Below are 16,076 nucleotides of genomic sequence, written 5' to 3'. Positions count from 1 at the left end.
GCCTTAATGACTTGATCATCTTAATGACATGTAAACAGCCTTGCTTTTCCTATAAGTCCAAAGGTGATTGAACTAGTAATACATATGACCATACCACCTGGTACTGGAATTCCATTTTGACCCTTGTAGTTTTCCTTGGAAGGGGGAATGTAAACCAAAAGGTTCCCACCCTTGGGGGAAGCCTATTTAAGCAATGGGAAGTTATCATCTCTTTGTCTTTGGATGGCTCAGAAAAACCATGAAAGGGTACAAAGGGCTGGAGACCGAGGTCAGGATAAAAGACTTTCTGACCTGCAAAGTATGGTCATCATTAGGGTAAGAATCCATTGGCAATATGTTTTTTAATGAATTAGCACTAACTAGTTTTCATTTTAACTTAGTAACTTACTTTGATCTAACTGTTTTCACTTGCAATACTTAAGTCCTACTCTTTGTATTTAATAAAAACACTTTGTTTACTATCAGGCCCAGTGCAAGTATAATTGTTTCCTGCGGGGGGAACAACCATTGTGCATATCTCTCTTTCATTGATGAAGTGGATGAATATCCTCATGAGTTTTCTTTGTGTAAAACTTTCTCAGAAAAAGACAGATTTATTTGGGGTTTTGATCCCTTTTGAGGATTGGTTTCCTGGGTGCTGTGTCCTAGAATTGTGTCCTCCCAGAGCTAGAGTGGTTCATTAGCTGCATTGTTCTTCAAAGGAGTGGTAACCCTAACTCTGTGACTTGTCTGGGGGAGAGCAGAGAATCTGGCCCAGTAGGACAGAGTGGTGGGGAGCCCCAGAAAGGAAGAAAGCGGGTGTCTGTGGCATAATCAGCACACCAGAGAACAATCCTAAGAGTTTTTCTGTGACTGTATCCCATCACAATTATAATCTCCTTAACATGGATATTCTATACTCTCTTTCTCTCTTACACACAGAGATGACAGAGAGGGGGGGCACACACAGGCATAGGAACACACCCAGGCACATGGAAGCATGCACACACACAAACACACACATATAGTATGTACAGTACTGAGGTTTACAAAGATGTCCTAACCTTTTCAGTGGTATCACACATACCATGGCATGTACACACGGAGAGGCAAATACCCCTCTCCCACACAGAGAGAGAAGCATTTGCAGATACCCACATAAAATATGCACATGCGCGTGCACACACAAAGTCATGTTCATACACAAATAAAAGTACAAGCCAAAGCACACACAACAATTTGTGATTAATCACACTCACACACTGCCTCACAGTCTTTCTCCAGCTAAACTTTATTTTATCTGCAAATATGAAATGCAATATTGTAATGGAGGGTTGTTATATTTGGGCTTTTTTTTGTTTTTTTTTTTGCAAACGAGGTTTCCCTTAGAATAGATATGTTTCTTTATCCCAAAGATTCCAACTGATAATGCATAAATGAGTCATAGAAGAACAGCGACATGATCACGAAGGAAAAAGAGTGTGAGTGAGGGACACTGGCACAGAAACTTGACAGTACCCTAACTCCCCCTCTTCTTCCCCCCATGCCAAGACATTAATTCTCACAAGTCGGAGAAAATTACTATGCATGAATGCAAAAAGCATGATCAGGAGTAATTAACATGGCTTCATATGCAAATTTTATTAATGCAGAAGTACAAAGTCATTATGCAAATGAAACTTACGTCAACTCTCTTGACAAATATTCATCTCTAAAGCTCAAGTTTCTCCCTTCTAATTTTTATTTTGGGGAGGGGGATAAAACAAAAAAAAGTGACGAGGATTGTTTGACAAGTTTGCAAAGTTGTTTTTCAACCAGAGAAATCTATTCTTACATTGTTGATATTTTTGTTGTTGTTGTTGTTGGCAGGTACACGACAGCTCATAGAGAAGAGAAGGGGAGAGGTGGGGGGCAGGAGGAGGGAGAAAGCTACCAGCAGCAGGCAGCCAATCAAAACGCCAGCGGCTGTAATGAGCGCGATTGATGACTGTTTGGCTTTACTGCAGGGTAATGAACTAGAATCCAGTCTGAGGAGGAAAAAAATATGAATATTCATGAAGCTGTGCTCCTGCCTTTGATGATTAAAGAAATTTTTAATATTCAAATAAGCGCTTGCCAAGTGATTAACAAAGAACAAGCACGCAGGAATATGGAAATGGAGCTGTGGAAGATTTGGGAGTCACAGTCTGTGCAGCAAAGACAGCACAAAATTTCATAAACAAGATAGGCAGATAACCCATTTCAAATTCAAGCAAATAAAGAAAAAATACAATCTTGTTTCTTTTCATGGGCTCAATATTAAACCAGCCACTTTATTTTAAATTGTAAGCAGGGGGGGGCACTATATGTATTAAGACAGGGGAAGGAGAAATATCCCCATAATTAAATGTTTGCTTATTAAGTGAGAGTCATTTTAGTCAACTCTACCCTGCAAAAGGTTGGGAGTTTCCTAGTGACAAAGTGATAGGAAAATATAGAATAACTCCCCTGTCTGTTCTGGGTCATTGCTTTTTAAGAATCTGTTCCTGCCTATTGCACAGAACCTACAAAATGCTGAAAGCCCTCGACTTGTATATGATTCAGGCAGGAGTCAAGGATGCTTTTCACTAATAAGACCAAGCCTTTTAACAGTATGTGAGGTACCAGGTAAAAGTACTAGGTAGAGGTACCAGGTAAGAAGCAGCGTGCCTATTGGGGAGCTGGTGGAAAGAAGAGTGCAAGATGGTCCTATCCAACTGATCAGTTGATAGAAAATATGCATGCAACATTCTCCAAGTGAGAAAGGTCCTCCCTTCCTGACAGGATTTCTAAACAATGCTGCAAAAATCCAGCAGTTTTACAAAATGTCTGGTAAGTTCAGGCTCTTCTTACATGTTAATAGCTCTACTTAAGATTCACACTGAAGCACATAATAAACAGTATTAGCTGCTAAAATCATTTTGCAGTTAAAAGATGTCTAATTAACAGTCAATAGTCTCTACTGTTTTGAAATTTCAAATTCCAGGTAAATTGAGGGCCACCTTATCTGAGCACTAGATAGCTAAGCTTTAACTGTGCTCAAGGGACAAGGCATGTAGGTCATCATTCCCTGGGTCTCTCTTAGGACAGCCAAAAACAGGACTCACCTTCCTTGTTATTAGATCCCAGGGTTGCACAGAGTCTGTTTGGCTTTTCTGCAGATTTTTACAATCTGAGGTTAATTATTTCCATATTTTAACTTTGAAAAGCCATATTCTAGGAATCATTAAAGAATTAGCTGGTGTCTTCAGAAACATTCCAATGCTACTTTAAAAAAAACAGCAAGGATGAAGGCATAAACTGCACAAAACTGTCACAGATGAAGCCTTTCTAAAAATGGAGCAAGTATCTGATGAGACTTTTCTCCCACAGCTGATCCATTTTTAAAGAGGAAAAAAAAATATTATTTAAATACGGTAAGGGGGGGGAGCCTAAACATAAAAAAGTGAGGTTAAACATCATTTTTCAGAAATGAAAAGTTATAGTTGAGACTTTGTCTTCAGAACAATGCCATCATCTTCCTAACATGCCCTGTTGTGTCTAAGCATTTGTATGAGCCTGAAGTATTGTGTTACATAATATGCATGCTGCAGTGGTTAAGCACAACAGAGTGGTTAAGAAGAGTGAATGTGAGGCTCAGTTTTACACTTCCTGACTTTTGTTAGTTTATGTCATATCCTTAACACAATGTAAACATTGTCTTTTGTCTGTACAATTCTTTGGTTTTGTTTTAATGGTAGCTTTAAAAAAACATGGAAGCAACTAAGTTCATATAGTCAGTGCCTTTGCAGCCCTGTCTTTGGAGCTTTTATGTTGTATCATAAGACCACATATTTATATGTAAGGTGAAGATTTACTGAAGCTATCTTTAAAAGGCATCCTATTTACTCACTTATAGAAAATGATCTTTCATGGATCAGCCGAGTATGCATTCAGTACAAGGAATTAATGTGTCATTAATAATAATAAATAAATAAATAAATAAATAAATAAACAAACAACTTTCATTTCACTAATGCCTTCCATACAAGGCTCTGGAAACAGTTTAAAAACATAAATAAACTAAGCTTAAAACACCCCATGTGAGGTTACTAAATAACAAAAATATCCATTTTGTGCATGCAAATCCTCTATGTTTTTGAACATCCTTATACTTATGTGTTCTATTTTGGGTGTTGATGGATAAAGAGAAGGAGGAAGATATTTTTACTTACCTGGCAAACCATCTGACTTTTCACAGATGACCCCTAATATCCCTGAAGATTGCTTATGGACTGCCAAAACCTGTCCTTTAGAAGACAGGCAAGTTAATTTTGATTTGTCCCACTATTTGGCAACAGGTGATATCACACTGCATATTTTGTATGCCACTCATCAGTATCCATATAAAAGACACTCTGGATCTCATACAGGGGCTCCTGTTTCCCAATCAAGAGACATGACTAGAGAACCAGGCCAAACACTTTACAGTGCTTTGTCTAATGTCAAAGCTGGGTCAATGAACCAAACCCACTAATTTCTCTTTGTTATTTTAATTGCTCATGGTTAAAATGCAAAGAAGTTAAGAAATAAACCAATATTTGCTATTTTAAACTTAACTGCCATTAAATATATGAAAATAATTACTCACCAAAACCCAAGGCAATTATGGTCCAAATTACACTATCCTCCCTCCGCCTCAAGACAAAAGTGTCTGCATTATGGGTATCTGCCTACCTTTCCATAAAAGTGTATTAAATATCAGGAAGGGGCAGAAGGGAAAGAGAGGAGAACAAGTAAAGACAGAATCAGGCCTCAAGTATCTAGCATTAACAAACAGGACATCAGAACAATTTCTCATTTGACCTGGTCTGGTCTAGGAAAGCAAGCATTGGACTGGGAGTCAGGATAGTGGAGATCTACTCCCAGCTCTGCCACTAACCTCCTGTGACCTTGGGCAAGTCACTTCACCTCTCTCTGCTTCTGTTTCCCCTCCCATCTTTTGTCTGTCTTGTCTATTCAGACTGTAAACTCTTCAGGGTCTCTTACTATGTGCACATACAGTGTCTAGCACAGTGGCACCCTGATCTCAGCTGGCGCCTGTAGGTGCTACTGAAATAAAGAAATAAACAAAAATAATCACTCCAGTTCTGGAAGGTTTGTTTTTTATATATATATATACAGGATTGACAAAAAAACAATGCATGAATTTTCTCCTGGTTTCATTCCCCAGCTCTCATAATTAAGTCCTGAGGATTTTCAATGGTTATACAAATCCTTGTGGGGATTGAAATTTTTAGTCCTGAAAATTCAGCAAATATTCCTGATAGAATCATAATTAAAACATATAATAACCCCAATAGATGATCAGAGCAATTTAACATGCCCTGGAATTAACAAAGGGAATTAAGAGGTGAAATCAGGACTGCATGTGGGCAAAGATACAAAAATACTCACACACACATACACACACACACACACACACACACAACATATATGAGACTGTAGCTGGTAGCTCATCTTGTTTTAAGATCTAAAAATGAAGGGACATGCATAGAGCAGAGGAGCAGCCTGGACTAATCAGTATTCAATTGTGCTGAACATGCGGCTTCTACACTTGTCCATTTGGGACCAAAATTTGTTCTCGGCTACTCATATTGCAGTGCACACCAGCATCCTCATGCAGAACTTGTTTGAGAGCTGTGAACTGCCCCATTCATTTCAGCAAATGTTAACTCTGAAGACTAATGATAACTATTTAAATATCAACCATATTAACTGTTTCACTGTTACTTTAAGAAAGTGGAGAGAGGACAATCAGCTCATATCACTGTATGCAGGGCACATACACAAGATCTGTGCTAGTCTCTCTAATTGATATCTACCAACTTAGCATATGGGCATAACTTGGTTTGTGGACAAAGTCTGGGAGAGTACCACATATTTCTTTTTACAATTAGTCTCCTGCTGATAGCAATGTTAACTTACCTACATTATAAAATACTGGATAGTAAGCTATACATTTTGTTGCTTCTCTAGTCATCAAAAACTGCTTCATATACAATGTGAATAAGTCAATTACATCACTAGCAATTTCACTTTTGCTTTTCCTGACTTTTTACATGCAAATTTGTAACCACAATTCCCCACCCCCATGTAATACTATACACAATCACAATGACATTTCACAAAAGCAAACTGTAACATAATAATGAGTGGCAAGTAGTTAGGGGAAAAGATTTTAAAAATAAGGATGGACTTTGTGTATCTCTCTGGGGAGAAACCTCATTAGTAAGGACTTAAATGGGCCAAAGTTTGATACCATGAATGTACAAATGAAGTCAGTAAAGTGACACAATCTACAGAATTTTAAAAGTCCTGAAGATTTTAGCAGGATCTTAAACTTAATTATCAATTCAGTGGTCAACCAATAAATCAGAATAAATAACAGAATGATACATGAATAGAAAGAAAATTAATGAAACAGCTTGGTTTTGATTAGCCATCTAAGGTGGACCAAAAAGGCATGAAAAGGCTATTATAGTCACTGTGAAAGGTGAAATAGTCAAGGATTGAATCACATTTTATTTGCAAAAGGACCCAATTCTGGTGTTACATAATTGTAGCACCATCAGGCTCTTGAGGAATGTTGACTAGATGAAGACTAATAATCAAATTCTATAAAAGAAAGTAAAAGACAAGCACAATGAAGAAACAATCCCTTTTTCCTCGCAACCAGTGCAGAAGGACACCAGCAAATTCAGCCTCAAGAAAACAAGAACAGCTGTACTTTTATTCTCTTTGGGCCTGATTCTACCTCATTTAGTTATAATGAGTAGTGCCTTTAATCCACAAGTAGCCCCACTGACAGTAAGGCCAAATCAGGCCCTTTCTTAGTATGTGTGTGTGAAACTGAAGCCAAACTGATTTCTCAAAAAGGATGTTTTACAAAAAATCAAGTTGAGAATAAGACGGAAGTACAGCAGCCATCAGAGGGCAAGCAAAAGACCACCATTTTAGCCATGTTCAGCACTAGGAAGTTATAGTCAATTCATCTAGATTGTCCTAGCAAAATAAAAGCTTGTGGATGCTTTTGTTTTGTTTTTTATTAAAGTTTCTGTACACTCAAACTGGTGCTCATTGCTTTATATCACATTGCAACAATATCTCTCTATGGCCTCTTAGCTTTCAAGCCAAATTTCTGAAATGTCATTGACTAAAAAAAATTGAACTATAATTAGTTTCAACGATAGTGTTTTTAACCCTGATTTTCTGCATGTAAATGGCATTTCAATATATGTATTGTAAACCTTTCCCTAAAGGATGAATGGATGAGTGGAATCACGATCGCAAAATCACAAAAAGTCTTCCGATGTATCATTCTAAACAACTTCTTGATTTTTTTGTAACAAAACTCAATCCATTTTCCGGTCTTTTAATAGGCGATAAGGCAAAATGTGTATGCATATCAGAACTGGTAAAACAAAGTAACACCTTAGCTCACTAATTTGATAAAGATTGTTATAACCCGTTAACACTAGTATCATTATTCTTTATGATTTAATATTCTAGTGCCTGGCTGTAAGAGAGGTTTCTGTTCTGCTGAGGTTTATACCGCTGTTTAATGTAATTAAACAAACTGGCAGCAAAAGCCTCTATGGAAATATCATTTTGATCACAGCGTATTCCCACCAGAAATTTGAAGGAATCATAATATACAAACTTTGATTCTGTTTTATTTTTTCTCCCATTTTGAAACTGATCAGGTGTTTCTGGACTTAGTAAAGCAAAGGAAGAAATTAATTTGGCTTCTCAGGACATGTGGTTGTTTACAGTAATAATCTACTGTGAATAATGAGCTCAGTTAAGGTGTAAGAACAAAGCCAGAGTTAATAGGCACTGTGCAGGGAACAGAGTTGGAACTGGGGATAAGGAATTCACCGTCTCTCAGCAATGGAGTTGGGTTCCCAGCCATTGAATCTAATTTGCTCTCAGTATTACCCCTATTCTCGACCAGCCTGTTCAGAGTTATTATGCAGCATGCACCAAAAGCATTAGCCACTCCTCTTGTGCTCTCTGCCCAAAAAGCTTGTTGGGTATAGAGGGCCTCATAGGAACCTCCATATTGGAGTGAATGTTATTGGAACCTCCATATTGGGGTGAATGTTACAGTGATGGATTTTTAGATACACCACAGAAAGGACTATTTTCATCGAGAGCCTGATCCCATTCCAATTAAAACCAAAGGTAAAACTTCCACCAGCTCCCGTGGGGACAAAGGGGCAGACCCGGCCTGCATGACCAAAGAATTGCATTTGAGGCTTTGGTGGGAAGGAAAGGAATATTTTTCTAGTTTTTCAATCCAAGTGAGGGTAAGTCTACACTTAAAATGCTGCACCTGCACCACTGTACTGCTTCAATGAAGATCCTATTACACTAATGGGGAGCTTCTTCCAACAGTGTAGTTAATCCCCGTCTGTGAGAGGCAATAGCTAAGTTAACAGTAGCAAGATACAGTGACATCTATACCAGGGATGAGGTCAGTATAACTGTATCAGTGAGGGAGCCAGGGGAGATTTTTCACACCCTTGAAAAACATCATTATACCAATGTACATTTGTAGTGTAGGCCTAGCCCAAGTAAGCTCATGTGAAGCACTCTTTGGTTTCAACAGTGGCTTTGATGGTATAAAAGGAATGCAGAATCATGCTCTGCAGTTCAATTATCTCAACTCCAAATCAGTCGGAGCTTTGCCTAAAATGATTGTTCAGCTTTGGACCCACCGTCTGGAGACATTGGCATGTTTGAGGGCCTCTACGGAATGTCATTTCTCCAGCTACAATGAAGTAGCATGAATGATGAATATGGCTCTGTATGTCTTTTCAAAAAAAGCCATTTACCTTCCACTTCTGGGGTGTGAGCCCTGGGTCCATTCTACAGTCCTTACTCAGGTGAAACCCCTGTCAAAATCACTGGAAGTGTTGCCTAAATAAAGACAGACTACAGGAGCCCTTGGCCTGACATTTGGAATCCAGAAGGAAAGGAACGGCAGTTACCACTCATAACGCTAACAGGCACAGAGAAAAACAGCCCTCTTCCTCCGCAACAGGGGAGCGTATGAGGAGAGGACAGAGTCAAAACTCAGTTAAAATAAAGGATTAGTCACCTTATCCTCACATCTCAGAGGCTATCTAAGGGGTGGAAATGATCAAGAGAAGGAAAAAATGTCTGGTTTTTATTACTGTTATTGCCAATCCTTTCACCTTCACACACATAAAATAGTTTACTTTAAAAAAATTTGAAGGAATCGCAACATGCAAATTTTGATTCTGTTTTATTTTCCCTCCTGTTCTGAAACTGATCAATCATTCCTTGGCTAAGTAAAGCAAAGAAATAAATTAATTTTGTTTACCAATTTTCTAATGTTCTAATTTCCTTAAACTAATCTCACAAACTGCTAGTATCTAGTTACATCTCCCCATGTTGCAGGTTTTAATACCCATATTCTACATTCTCATTTATTTAGGGAGGGGGAGGCAGCTCAGTGTCACTGGGAAAAAAAAAGTCACTGGGTTTTTCAATCCAGCAGCTTACTTGGCAGAGCGAACTGCTGGCTGGCATAATCTACTCCTTTGACAAAACTACTATTTCTGGGCACTCACTCAAAAACAGGTAGGAAGCAAATGCTGAGAAATAAGGAAATAAAAGCAGCCAATAGATTTTTCACTACCAAGAACGCCAAGAGTATACATGATTTATTTAGCTGTGTTTAACGTATCTCTGCTGCACTAGACTGCAGAAATCTGCTTGCATTTAAAGAAGGAGGGGAGTTGTGGAGGGATAAAAAGGGAATCCATTACAGAGTTTCACTAGTACTTTCTGAATTGTTCAGTCACAGTTTTATTGAGTACAAGTATTTTCTAACCCAAAATATATTCATGTGTCAGAAGAAAGCAGCACTAATCTGCTGTTAATTAACAAGCTGCTGCTAACAAAAGATGAAGGACCCAATTCATACAAACAATATTTACGTGGGCGTCGCACAATTTTGCCACGATCTTTTCTTTTCCTCCCTCCCCCCCCCCTCCCGCCCCCACCCAACCCTCACTTTCTCCCTTAGCACATGAATTGTGAGTATCCACAGTGCAGGAATCCTGACTCAAGTGCTGTATCAGTGTATGTGACAGAGGTGAGAATCCAGTCCTGCCCCTGCTGAACTTAATGGCTAAATTCCCAGTGTTTTCAAGGGAAGCAGAATCTAGCCCACAGCTACAAGAGGAAAAAATGATTGCATACGGGCAAAGTATTCCTTTTTCCTTTGATTGCAAAAGGTGCCAAGTGAAATTTACTTACATCCTTATTCAATTAAGTAGCAGCAACCATCTCTTGGCTTTGAGCCCACAGAAGCAACAATGCTGTGCCACTGAGAAGTGACACATCGAGCACCCTCCAGCATTCATCCTACACATTTAACCAGCAGAGGGACAGCAAGGGGGGGAGGAGAGAAAAGGTCTTAAACTTCAGTTTGTGTTTTTTTCACCTGAGTGCGAGTGTGTGTGTTCGTGTGTGTGCGTTTGTCTGGAGGATATGGTCTTGCTGCTCAAAAATAGCAAAACATGCAGAGAAGCCTAGCAGTGTGAGCACCAAACTGAAGGCCAGGAACTCCTGAGGTCTAATCCTGTCTTTGACACCATCTGCCTTCTGTGGCTTTGAACATTTTGCTACTGAGTACTTGCAGCTCCCACTGAATTTCACTCTGGAGGGGGGCACCTCTGAAAGTCAAGCAATTAACAACTTGCTGTCTCATTTGTAAAATGGGGATGCCAATACTTTCCCCATGTGGGCAGCCATGATTATTTGTCAATGTTTGTAAAGAGATGGACGGAAAGAAGCACCGTAAAGTCATGCTTGCAAAAACGTCTCACCCGTGCTCTACCAGGGACAGCTCTAGTGCGGAGAAGGACCAGTGGCCTCCCACGTTGTAAAGCATAGGGCCACATAATCCTTCTCTGAGAGTAAACTGGGTTGTATGAAGCTCTCTACACTAGAGCTTCCAACACTGGTACTAGTGGAACTGCCTGGGTTGCAGCAAGAGTGAGGAAAGCTGGCCAATATATCTTAATGGCCGCAAGTGCTAAGCAGATATATTCATGAATGATTTTCAAAATGCAAAGGTTCCTACATAATTGCATATTGGGGAAGGAGTTTCTGCTATGAAGGTGGTCTGCATATTAGTTACAATTTCATCAGTAAGGGCTACTTTTTTTTTTATTGGAAATATGGTTGCCAAATGGTTTCAACAAAAATACCGGACACACTTGACATTACATCACAATCTACATTACATCTTATTTAGAAAATACCAGACATTTATATTTTCTCAATTTGTTTCCCGAACAGAAAGCTCAAATACTGGACTGTCTGATTCAAAATCAGACACCTGGCAACCCTAACTGGAGAAAATCTCTTCTGGGAAATGTGCACCTCTTCCCTGCAGGCTTTACTTCTGCCCTTAACCCTAAGCCCTAGAACACTCTTTCCTCTTTGTTAAATTCACCATGGATCAGTCTGCTCATTTGCTGGGTAACCTCATCACCCCTCTCCAGCGGGCTCTTCCCGCTTCCTGGGCTGAACAGGCAGCCTCTAGCCTGTGCCAGGCTAAAGCCCCTGACTCCTCCTCCAGGCAGACTTTTTGCTGGTAAGGCCCGCACCTATGTTTGCACAGGCAGAAGCATGTGAGAGAGAATAGCACTAAATATACATTAGCACATCTTATTGCACAAATCTACCACCACCACCACCCTTGGCTTATACAGCATCTCTGGAGGGCAAACCATCTTTGCCACTTCATCAAATCAGTTCCAGGGAATCTAGAGCAGCATTTATAATGGAGCAGGGTTCTGGGTCCTCTCCTCATTCCCTCTGTGAAATGACATTTTTTTAAACACCAATACAGTTATTATTGTAATGTCTCAGTTACCATTTTAAAGAACACTTTCAGAAGAGCTAACTAGCAGAGGTAGATAGATAGATAGATAGATAGATAGATAGATAGATAGATAGATAGATAGATAGATAGATAGATAGATAGATAGATAGATAGTTTGCATTTCTGCCCTAAATAATACAACATTTTAGATGATCAGTGGAGACAATGGAAATCAATTCCCAAGTATCCCAAGAGAAACACTGAATAAGCCAGAGGAGAGACAGAATGCAAGATGGTACAGTACCCCAAGTAGCTAATGCTACAGTTCTCAATCGCTTTGAACAATCACAACCTTTGATAGCAGCTGTACAGGCTGCAACTATATAAGTGCTCAGATAACAAACACTAACCCTTCAAACATAAACAAGTGTCCTTGTCCATGACCTCTTATGACCATTTCTATGCATTTTTCCCCCAATTAATATTTTTAGTGCATTTTAGGGGTCTGGTCTATAGCGCTGGAGACAGACATCCACAGGGAAGATACAGCAAGGACAGCATCAGGGCAGGCTTCCTCTGCCAATGTACCCTGACTTAGAGGAAACACTGATGGATAATTTTTGGTGGTAAACAAATTCAAATTAATAAACCAGATCCTGGACGGTATCAGTGAAATCACATAATGCCTCTATTTCAAGCAAAAATCCCCCATATAATTAGGCATCCTTGATCATCTTAAAAATCTAAAATAAAGCACATCTCCATAAATGATGAACGATGAAGAAATGGGATAGGGTTTCTGCGGTGGAGTCTGGAGGGAGAGAGGATGGGGGAGGGGAGGTTGGTTAAGTGATTTATCTTTTTCTGCAAAGAAATCCTGTACCATAAGCATTAATCAAACACTATATTCTTCCTTTTAGTCTCGAACAATTATGAGTACAGTTTTGTGATCTTTAGCCATATTTACTGATATTCAAAGGCAGATACTATCTTGTTAGATTGTTATAAATGGGACCCCAGGGAATCAGCACACAGGCTGAGACAGATGTGAAAACGTTCTTAGAGTTTGTGTGTGTTTGAGTTTTCAGGGCTGAAATTATAAATGTTTTATAAAGTAAAAAAAATCCATCTTCAGATTTCTCTGCCAGGACATTAAAAAGAACAGTCCTTAGACTTAAAAAAAACATTCAGTTTTGGTGAACTTGAGATTTTTAAGGTTAACTATTTGTTCATAAATTTCCAAGTGTGGTTTACATGTGCTTGCCATTTGTAAACTTAAAAGTTTTAAGAGACAGACATACACAGAAAAGGTCTCTGGTTATAAACCATAAAAATGAAAAAAAAAGCCCACAAATTCTACCTTGTTCTCTCATAGTTAAGTGCACTGTGGCTGGTCCAGGCCTGTTTCACAATATCATAAAATGGAGACATGCTTCCGACACTAGATTTAAGTAGCTGTCACATTAAAGGTAAGCTTTTAATCTGCGATAGGCAAACAACGTACCTTTTTTCCTAAGAAATAGTTTTGGAGAAATGTTTAAACAAGAATTGAAGAGTTTCACTGTAAAGACATACACGGGGGATTCAGAAAACTATTGTTTGATTGAGTTTTTTGTTGATTTTATTGGTGGTGATTGGAGGATGGGATGGTGGGGTTTTGGGGGTTTTCTTTTTTTGGTTTGGTTCTTTAAGGACTTTTGAGTTCCTTAAATAACTATTTTAAAATACCCCCCCACACACACACACACACTTTGTGACTGGAAGTAATAAAGACATACGAAAAAATGACCACCAGCCATTCATTCTGTCTTTTATTTTCTGGGGACACTTTTAAGGACTTAATCGTGTCACAATTAGCAACACATTAATCCAAGGATATTTGTAACAGCAGCAGAAGTTTTTCCCCAAGGCACTTAAACATAGCAGTCCCACTATACCTTCCTTATCTTTCCCTATGCATTTCCCACATGCAGTCCACTTGGACTGAAAATATAAACTCAGGCCAGAAATCCTGCAAGCACTTAATGGATGTGCTTAGCTTTATGCATGAGTAATCGCACTGAATTCAGTGATGTTGCTCACATTCAGAAAGCTAAGTGCACATAAGGATGAAACTCAGGCCCCACTGGAGCTGATGGCAACGCTTTCATTGACTTCACAAGGGCCTGGTTTTCGTTGCAGAATGGAAGCCATAACCATAAGCGACCTTTCTGAAGTTGTCCTTCCGCTGCTGCTGTTTTGACCTATGCCCCTGTCCCACCTTGAGGCCCGTCTTTAAAACCCCACCATGCAGGAAACCGCTCGCTGTGACAGGAAACATCCTTTGCAGGTAAAGCTGAAAGAAACCATTTCACACACACACACACACACACTCACACACCCTACCCCCACCTCCTGTGTGTGTTTGAGTAAACTAATTAAAACATGGGAACTTTGGGTTCAAATGCTGACAAAAAGCAATTGTTAAAGGGAGCTGATGGGAAAGGGGAAGCCCCAGAAACTTAAAACAAGCTGCGGTAAAATAAGAGGAGGCAAAGAATTTAGTTTTTTTAATAAAAAGACATTGTTGCACAACTCAGCCCTCAACTGGTTAAAACTGCGAAGCAGAGAAGGGGGAATCGCTGCTGAAAAAGGTTGGGGGGAGGGAAGCAGCAGCAGCCGCCTTGCTGCCTAGGAAGCCATGCAGCAGGGCTGTGAAGAGGAGGCAAAAGTGAGCAAACCAGCTGAACTGCTTGCAGAATTAATCAGTAACAAAAGAGGCTGGAGCTGTTGGCGGGCTTCAGCCCTTGAAGCTGGACTCTGCTCTATAAATTTCAATTTGGAATGGCTCTTTCCTTGTTGAAAGACAAGCTGGCACCAGGCCAAGTCTAGTTACCACCATGGGGGTGGGTGGGGAGAAAGAAAAAGAAAACCATCTTGCTCAGGAAACTTCGCTTCAGTTTCAGTCTCTTTGTATGAGCTAGTAACAGGGCATTCGAGCAAATGGGAGGGGGGGCTACGAGGGGAAAAAAATAGCAGCGTCTTTTTAATACATAAAACAAAACAAGTAAATGGTCATTTCTAATCTGGATTTCTCTGGGCAGAATAATAACAGCGATAACAGAATGCTTCAGGACTCTACTAGCCAATAATTCACATGACAACTTTTACAGTTATATTAGCTGGCTATGGGTTTGACTCTGAAAATAAAAAATGTCTTAAAAGAAGACAGGCAGAATAACCCCTGTTTGTTATCGTACTGTATCCGCTCCTCCGTCATCACCTCACCCTTTTTAAATGACCAGTAAAAAACATCAGCATGCTGTAAAAATCCAAATGAGTCATTTATTAAGTAACATTTATTCTTTTTTTAAAATGTTCCAAAGGGAAGTACAGAGAGAGAGAGCGCAAGCTGAAACTCTCCATGCGCCAGCCACCCCTGTGCATTGCAAAAGCCGTTTTGTTCACGAATACCTTTCCACTGGGGTGTTTATAGAATGAGAACAGACAAGGAGTGGGCTGGGGGAAGAGTGTGGAGAAGGAAAGGGAGAGGGGAGCTGTCAAAGTGGAAAAAAAGAAGGCGAACATCTATTCAGAGGCCAGACGCACTGACCAAGGTCAGCTGCAGAGACACAGTCCGCTTGCAGCAGCTGTGCAATTATGCCCAAATTATGCATGGCACTGCGCTTCCAAGAACCTGCATGGCGAGGTTGGACAGGAGGATCTAGGACAGCAGGAATGAGGTGTCTAATGATTTTAATTGCTCTGCAAGTTTCTAAAGGCTAGATTAGATGCTCTCTAGCTAGAAAAGGGTCTGATGCTCCACACTGTTTGCAAGAATAAATGCAGATAAAAGACCCTAATGAGAGACTGGAGAGAGAGAGCAGTATGGTAAGTACCACCCGTGATCAAAAGGTGAAAGAAAATATCAAAATAAAATGCAGTACAATCAGCTAAGGGGGGGAGGGGAGAACGATTTCTTCACAAAAAACAGCTGCTAAGGTAAATTAGCTTAATTACTGGGAAAAAAAATCCTCTCTTTTGCTAATGTGTTCTTATAGAAGTGCTTGGTCCTGTAATCTTGTCAAGGATGCAATAGATAGAGACATCCTGCTCTCGCAAAGGGGATAAGGATCAACAGCTTGGTCTTTTCCATCTGTGACTTTCCTGACCCTGCTGAAAGACCAACAAG

The 16,076-nt window shown here is 39.7% G+C and overlaps 1 protein-coding gene across 11 annotated transcripts in view; it reads right to left on the bottom strand.

Annotated features, from left to right (window-relative positions):
* Positions 1-16,076, bottom strand: part of BCL11B (BCL11 transcription factor B) — a 112,023-nt gene that overhangs the window by 70,824 nt on the left and 25,123 nt on the right. The window contains exon 2 of one of the 11 annotated variants that reach the window (XM_075926611.1): positions 4,919-5,088. The exons of 9 other annotated variants lie outside the window; for them this stretch is intronic. The gene's annotated coding sequence lies outside the window, so the exon portion shown is untranslated. The remainder of the gene's footprint in view (positions 1-4,918; positions 5,089-16,076) is intronic. One more of the 11 variants, XM_075926612.1, reaches the window with a different exon arrangement.

This window comes from Pelodiscus sinensis, chromosome 4 (assembly GCF_049634645.1).
Source record: "Pelodiscus sinensis isolate JC-2024 chromosome 4, ASM4963464v1, whole genome shotgun sequence".
Taxonomy (NCBI): Eukaryota; Metazoa; Chordata; order Testudines; family Trionychidae; genus Pelodiscus; species Pelodiscus sinensis.
Note: the sequence above shows the minus strand (reverse complement) of the source record. Positions and strands in the feature narration are given on the sequence as shown.